At 48.8% G+C, this 8,476-nt stretch overlaps 1 protein-coding gene across 1 annotated transcript in view; it reads left to right on the top strand.

Annotated features, from left to right (window-relative positions):
- Positions 1–731: 731 nt before the first annotated feature.
- The window catches only part of Tdh (L-threonine dehydrogenase), a 57,870-nt gene continuing 50,125 nt past the window's right edge, over positions 732–8,476 (top strand). The window contains exon 1 of the mRNA XM_077640797.1: positions 732–960. The gene's annotated coding sequence lies outside the window, so the exon portion shown is untranslated. The remainder of the gene's footprint in view (positions 961–8,476) is intronic.

Genomic DNA, 8,476 nt, shown 5'->3' with positions numbered 1-8,476 from the left:
GGCTAAGTGGACTCAGGCACGCATCTCGGGGTAGTTTTTCTTTATGTTCATCTCTTCAGCACAAACAGCAGCGCCCTATTCCCTATATGCCTCGTAACGTTGTATCGAGTGCAACGTTGTATTCCGTTCTCTTGCTTTTCGTCTGCTCGGCTCTCGAAAGAAGCAGACGGCGCTGGTGGCCGCGGTTCGAAGAAGCTCTGGCGGACCGTAGTACTTGCATGCATACCTCGATGCGAGAGTGAAAAGAAAGAAGAAAGAAAAGAGAAACGGAAGCCTGAAGCAGCATCGTCAAACAAAATAAAAAGAAGCAGACACACCTGGAAAGCAGTGCGCATTGTACGGACCTCGCTGACCCGTGAGGGAAACAGGGGACTTCACGAAAACACGATTTGCTCGCACCTGTCATTAACGTTTCTCCTCCTCGGGTCTATTGTGTCCGCGCTGCTTGAGCTCTCAGCGAGAGCGGGAAAGAAAGAAAGAAGGAAAGAAAGAAGTAAAACGGAGGGGTGACGACAAGAAGGATGGAAAGAGGAGGGGCGTGAGGGGATGCATAGAGTCAGAGTTCGCACGGCGTTATACCTGAACAACGGCTCGTCATAACCGGCTTCGTCCGGAGCCTGCGCTAAAGAGCTAGGCAACACCCCCCCCCTTTCCCTCTCCTGCTTCTCCGTTGACCGAGAGAAAGGGAAAAGGCACACGCCATCGCACGAAGCCCCTCAAGGACGACGGTTGCACAAGCTCTACACCTTCCCGGGGGCTCGCCGCTACACAAGAGGGGGCTCGCTGTACGTACTGTACGCGTCGTGTGTATTGAAGTGAGGCCGTGCGAAGACAAGAACAGGACGGCAAGGTGTGTGGTGTGTGTGCGCGCATTGTCCGAAGCAAGCTGGTTGGTGGTGGTAGCTCTTTCCTACCCGAGGATTACACCCGACTCGGAGAAGGCGAGAAAGAAAGTGAAAGGTGCGCAGTCCTTCTTTTCATTGCCTACCATTCTTTTCATATTTGGTGACGGGGCGACGTTTTTTGCGGCGTACTCGCTAATCGTCTGCGTTGGGGTGAGAGCCGCCGCCATTGCCGCGAAGTTCGTCTGCTTCGCAAAGGCGCGGCGAGAGATGGGTGTCGTCTGCTTGTACATGCGTCAACCAGTCCGCGCCGACGCGCTCTAGACGCTTAACGGTTATTGGTTAAAAACGACTTGGCCGGAAAACCGCGCAATAAACATTAGTTAAGCTGCAAGGAGTAGCTTGAAAAAAACAATAAAGGCGTGGTGGTTGTGGCCGCTCGCATCTAACACTCTTGCGCGCGTCACTAACAAACCCGAGAAACTTTATGTTCATTTATCTATAAGTGGTTATTCCGCACACTTCATTATAGCTGCCTAAACTAGCTGGCGCTTTAATTTTGTGTCGCCCTTACAAACGCCTGAACTGTTTGCAGGAACGTCTTGGCATACAGAGAAATGCGTGGCTACAAGTCGGTTCAGTAATGTGGAAAGACGGTAAGACGGTATTACTGATACGAGGGACAGCGCAAGGACGCTTGACCGCACTCATAGCTGGCATTCATATTAACTGAACTTCGTTTACTGTAGCAGCCGGCGTTACATAGACCCAGCGCGTATTGCAGACGAAGAGGCGTTCCGAATGCTCGCGCGCTGAAGTTATCCATGCAAAGTGGATACCAGTTATGAGGTTTCAATAGATGTAAAGGAGGATAATTAGCGGTCAAAGTATGCCACCGTCTGTTCGATGGAACCAATCCTTTTGGTTTGATGAATATTTCCCCGTCTTCTTTTTTTAATGGTGGTAGCCGACCAGGGACGTTGTGCGCGGTAAAAGTGGCCCATATAAGTGATGGAACTACCCCAGGTAGGCACGAGCCGTTCCTTAAAAAAATCTATGGGCAGTCAACATATTCTACAGACAGTCTGTATATCTATATACAGACTGTATGCCTACAAACTCTCTGTATGTCTATTGACAATTAACCCATATACACTTGGGCTCTCTGCGAGTGTGAGAATTGGTTAGACAGTCTACAGACTTCCTATGTACTACGACAGTCTATATTCTATAGCCTGACTCTATATCTTGGCACTAAGTTTCACAGTCCATGTGAAACTTCTGTAGAGAGGGCATGCGGCAGACAGTCCGTGCAGTGTACAGACAGTTTGTATTCCTGACTCTATGTAATGGAGAGTCGTCGTGACGGTAGACAGTCCACGCAGACGTACCGTATGTAGGCAGTCTATAGACTCTCGGCGTATCCTTATAGAGTCTATAGACTGTCTATGGATACGTGTGAAGAAATTTTCTTGACGGACTCGTGGGCTGGGAAGTGAGTTCTGTCGAGAGCGTCTCACCTGGGGTACGGGTGTGAACCCGGTGGCTGAGGCCGTGTAGCTATTGCCACCTACTCTTCGGTCCCGTAGGGCGTGCAGTAATTGGAAATTTTCGATCGGCGCGCTCTCGTGGATAATGTGTGTCATTGTCTGGATGCTGTCTCTCCGCTAACGTCTCCCTCGTTTCGTCCACGCTTTCACACGGTAGCAAGATGTGCAGCCGGCAGCAAAAGTTCACGGGCCGCGCGTGCTCGGGGACAAATTTACTGAGGCGCTCCCTCGCGGCCCACTCGCCTGGTATTGATGCGAGCGGGTGCAGCATGCCCTTCATACCTGCTGTCACTTCACGCACTTACCTGTCGATGCTGCTGTTGATGCACTTCTTCCCGTGAGGCGGTGGCGAAAGGCCTCCGAGTGTTTTTTTTTTCTTCTTTAGCATCAAACGGAATTGGGCGCTTAACGGCTCTTCCTGGCCTAGTTTGATACCATTCCTTGTCCGAATCGTCTTGGATGGAGCGGTTCTGAAGAATACCCTTACAGTGATAACAAGGCTCAGTCGGGCAAGCTTGTTCACGATCTAGAACAGAAGCATTATCGCCAATTGGGAGAAAAGTGAGCAAGGCTCGTATCTGAGGTCGGCCACATCCATAATTACGGTGGCACGTGCGTCAGCCAACACCCCGCCCTGCTCTGACAGGAGAAGTCGTTTCTGGACCAGTCGGTGGCTGTGAAAGAAGGTTGCGACAACACTCCCTTGCCTTGCGAGAGTAGCGACTTGGGCTATAGCCGGGTGACTCAGAAACGAAGCGGAAAATTCACCCGAAAGGACGCTCTCCAGCCAATGGCGTCGACCGCTTGTGGTTAATATCCGTGGTTAATATCCTGTCACGCTACCCTGAAACGGAATTAACCTACCCTGACAGAGGATTAGCCAAGCATTCATTACAAGGGATTAACCACGAGTTATTATTATTATTATTATTAGCCAGTGGCGTCAACCGATTTTCATGACGTCGCCGTTAACTCGTGGTTAATCCCTTGTAATGAATGCTTGGCTAATCCTCTGTCAGGGTAGGTTAATTCCGTTTCAGGGTAGCGTGACAGGATATTAACCACGGATATTAACCACAAGCGGTGGACGGCATTGCCTGGAGGGCATCCTTTGAGGGGCATTCGCCGCTTCGTACTTGAGTTGTATCCGGCTATACTTTGTTTTTTTGCGATTTAAGTGGAGGAGCAGGGTTTAACAAGCATAGACGCGGAACAGAAGCAGAGATGAGAGATAATTCGGTGTTCTCTCTGTCTCGCGTCTTTGTCTCTAATGCGCTGTGTTTCCACTGTCGCCCCCATCTCACTATAACAATCTACGTATATTTATTTATTAGGATAGATAGATACTGATAGATAGATACTCCCTATATCAATCTACGTATTTATCCGCAAATCTCCCGTCGGCAGGCTTGCATTTTTTTTTTTGCTATTAACGATTTTGCTATCGCCAAAAGCGTTCTCCGTCGGTTTTCTATACGGCAGTCTTAACTGCTAGATGCGAGCGATGGAGGCACTACAAAAGAAAGACTTCGCTGCGTATCGGAAGAATGGACCATTACCTTCAATATTTCTATGCCAGTAGCTTTATGTTTATTTATTTATTTATTTATTTATTTATTTATTTATTTATTTATTTAGTTACCACACTCTCCGGGTACACAGTACATTTAAGAGGGGAAGGGCAGTTTACAACCATGAAACAACAACAAAGCATATCGCATACAAGAAGAACAACAAAAATATCGATGTCAAGAAAATAACGCCAACAATCTTCTTAAGAAGTACAGGGTAAGAACATTTTTAATTAACAGTAAAAGTGACAGTAAGCAGTGAACCGAAACAACACAATAAATCACACCGTCAAGAGAATACAAACGCGGCAATTGGGTAATCAGAGTGGACAGGACGTTTCTAAGTTGGGTGGAATCATTGATGCTTGTTAATGACGTATGTAGGGAATTCCATTCTATACAGGCTCGCGAAAAAGTTCTCCAATATTCAAAATTTATTGTCCAAGATTGTCGGACATGACTGGCATGATAGCGGTCGCAGTTTCCTGACGCGTTCTTCTCCCGTGCCTCTTGTCTGCTTCCCGCCTTTTCTGTATCCTCGGCGTACTTCCGCATAGCTTTCTGCATAGTGCTTGCATGATGCAGACCCAGTCGCGTGCGCCGTTTTGCGCAGACCGCCTACACGCCGTGGGTTCAGTGAACGTCCCATTTCATGCGCGCTCCCCCGACGCTAATGACGGATTGGAATGCCCGTCTCCCCGACCCGGTTTCACCCCCCCCCCCCCCCCCGCCTCTCGCCCCCACTTTTCTGCCTACTGCCCGTTCGCAGCAGGACTAACAGGCGTAACAACACGTTGCCCTCGCCAGCGGGGCCACTGATTTTCGCGTACACTGAATGTATCGCTGCCGGGAGGCACTCTGCCCTGACGCGGCTTAGCGAGCCTGCAGTTGCCGCTTCTGCAATTCCTTGCCCACGACACGTTACAACTATGTTTGCCACACCTGTCGTATCGAACCCACAAGCGAGTCTTATACCCGTGTTAAACGGGCGTTTTCAACGGCAGTTCAGTTGATTCTCAGTTGAACTGAACGGCAGTTAGCAGTGTTGTTACACGGCAGTGCTAACTGCCGTTGAAATCTCCACGGCAGTTGAGTTCGACTGAGATCGGGGATCTCAGTTGAACGGCCAACTGACAAGATGGCGACCTACGGACCGAAAAACTTGCCCTCTTACTGGATTGTCTTGGCTCAGTGTGCTTCGCACCCGCAAATTTCTACCGCAAAGCAAAAAATACACATAAATAATTGTCACTATAGTAAAGAATATATATACTACAATCATTTGGAGCAAGAAAAGAATGCACAGACTGCTTTTTTCTTATTTACACTTCCGCTCTAGACACGAGGTCATGTGGTTAGAGTGCTAACTGAACTGAACGCGAAGTGCTCGTGTAAGAGCTGGCGATTCCAGTTGAGTTCAACGGCAGTTGAAATCCTCAACTGGCGGTTAACTGAACTGTCATTGAAAACGCCCCTGTAACACAGGTATTAGTGGAATCGCGCCGTCAGCGCGGACGTTGTGTGCACGCGAAATTAAAGCTCGGAAAATGTGAAACTTTGGAGGGAAAACGGAATAAGAAGTTAGAAAAGCGAGGGGTTCGTTTTTTTTTTCTCCCGATGTTTGGATCAGGGTGGTAAGAACGCAGAACTCTGGGAAACGCAAGCGCTGTTGCTACATGTCTGCATGGAAAGTGTGGTCGTGTCATGTTCACTGCAGTATGAAAACCAGTCCTCGATCATATCCAACTATACTCTGACTTTCCCCCCCCACGGTCTCCGCTCATCCTAACTGCTATTCTCGAACACCTCCACAGGGTGGGTATTACTTGGCGATTACATTTATACATCACATTTCAGTTTTACGTTCCTTGTCCTTTTTGGTTGACTGAAGCAATGTCATCGCTGGCCCTGAGCCAACGATGGAGAGGGAAGGCGAAGCGAGACTTCGCGTGAGCCAACCACATATTATACTGGCCCAGATCCAGTGCGCTGCCATCCAATGCAATTTCCTCTCCTCCTCCAATGCATGCAGCCCAGTACAGTGGGCAACTGCGAAGCTGTTACTCTGGCATTGAAGATTTTCCTTAGGGCCTTATACAAAATGGCGAGCAACACAAATAATAATAATAATAATAATAATAATTGGTTTTTTGGGGGAAAGGAAATGGCGCAGTATCTGTCTCATATATCGTTGGACACCTGAACCGCGCCGTAAGGGAAGGGATAAAGGAGGTTGTGAAAGAAGAAAGGAAGAGAGAGGTGCCGTAGTGGAGGGCTCCGGAATAATTTCGACCACCTGGGGATCTTTGACGTGCACTGACATCGCACAGCACACGGGCGCCTTAGCGTTTTTCCTCCATAAGAATGCAGCCGCCGCGGTCGGGTTCGAACCCGGGAACTCCGGATGAGCAGTCGAGCAACACAAAGTGAGAAAGCGAATTAGTGCGTCCACTTCACTATATGTCATTCATCCTCACGTTTTTAATCTTTTATATATTTCTTTTTTTTCAGCTGGAAGTAATTCACCTGGCATGTCCATTCCGCCGTCAATGTAGATCCTGGCATCAGCCAATTAAAACACTTCTTTCTGTAGGGTAGAACTCCATTCGAAAGTATTCCCTGAGCTCAATTGTCGCCGCTATTTCCTTATCCTTGAAGGTGTGCTACCTGTCATATGACAGGTAGCACAACAACAGTTGTGCTACACTAAAACAACAATACTGTTGCTTTCGTGGTGCTCAGCGATGTCCTAAGCATTCATTTAAGGTACTTCTCGAATATCCCATACTTTTCTCCGTGTGTGAGCATCGTTCGGCACCTGAACTGCGCCGTAGAGGAAGGGATAAAGGAGGGAGTAAAAGAAGAAAGGAAGAAAGAGGTGCCGTAGTGGAGGGCTCCGGTATAATTTCGACCACCTGGGGATGTTTAACCTGCACTGACATCGCACAGCACACGGGCGCCTTAGCGTTTTTACTCCATAAAACCGCAGCCGATCTTTAACGCGCACTGACATCGCACAGCACGCGGGCGCCTTAGCGTTTTTCCTCCATAAAAACGCAAACGATCTTTAACGCGCACTGACATCGCACAGCACACGGGCGCCTTAGCGTTTTTCCTCCATAAAAACGCAGACGATCTTTAACGCGCACTGACATCGCACAGCACACGGGCGCCTTAGCGTTTTTCCTCCATAAAAACGCAGCCGATCTTTAACGCGCACTGACATCGCACAGCACACGGGCGCCTTAGCGTTTTTCCTCCATAAAAACGCAGCCGATCTTTAACGCGCACTGACATCGCACAGCACACGGGCGCCTTAGCGTTTTACCTCCATAAAAACGCAGACGATCTTTAACGCGCACTGACATCGCACAGCACAAGGGCGCCTTAGCGTTTTTCCTCCATAAAAACGCAGACGACCTTTAACGCGCACTGACATCGCACAGCACACGGGCGCCTTAGCGATTTTCCTCCATAAAAACGCAGCCGATCTTTAACGCGCACTGACATCGCACAGCACACGGGCGCCTTAGCGTTTTTCCTCCATAAAAACGCAGACGATCTTTAACGCGCACTGACATCGCACAGCACACGGGCGCCTTAGCGTTTTTCCTCCATAAAAACGCAGACGATCTTTAACGCGCACTGACATCGCAGAGCACACGGGCGCCTTAGCGTTTTTCCTCCATAAAAACGCAGACGATCTTTAACGCGCACTGACTTCGCACAGCACACGGGCGCCTTAGCGTTTTTCCTCCACTGGCCACATGCAATTCCGTTTTAAGGTATAAACAGCCGAACCATGAATTATATGGATGAATGAACCACGAATGAATGATTGCTACCGTGAGGCGACGGACATGTCGGAGCTACAGCTGTGAGGACAGAACCAGCCCCGACAGTGTTGGGTTTCGAAATGACATGTTTTATCGAGCCGCCAAGTGCACTAGCGCCAACTTCTACGGCGTCGACAAGCGCCAACCTACCAATCAACCTATCCTACCTTGTGATCAGTTTTTTTTCTCCTTTCTATTTCCCAATGCCTTCTGTGTTTCTTTTTAATTTTCAGATATTGCAAACAACGGCTGGCTCATAGCCAAATGCATGACAACAGGTGTACCTTTCATTACCTTAACATTTTTCATTAGAGCAAGGATGACCGGTAGGAATGTACGTTTCAGTGCGGTAGATTGAAAACAAAAACGAAAAATTGAAAATTGGTTTTTGGGGAAAGGAAATGGCGCAGTATTTGCCTGACATATCGGCGGGCACCTGAACCACGCCGTAAGGGAAGGGATAAAGGAGGGAGTGAAAGAAGAAAGGAAGAAAGAGGTGCCGTATTGGAAGGTTCCTGAATAATTTCGACCACCTGGGGATCTTTAACGTGCACTGGCATTGCACAGCACATGGGCGCCTTAGCGTTTCGCCTCCAAGACGCCCGTGTGCTGTGCGATGTCAGTGCACGTTAAAGATCCTCAGGTGGTCGAAATTGTTCCGGAGCCCTCCACTACGG

This window comes from Amblyomma americanum, chromosome 10 (assembly GCF_052857255.1).
Source record: "Amblyomma americanum isolate KBUSLIRL-KWMA chromosome 10, ASM5285725v1, whole genome shotgun sequence".
Lineage (NCBI taxonomy): Eukaryota > Metazoa > Arthropoda > Arachnida > Ixodida > Ixodidae > Amblyomma > Amblyomma americanum.
This window is presented reverse-complemented; position numbering and strand designations above follow the sequence as displayed.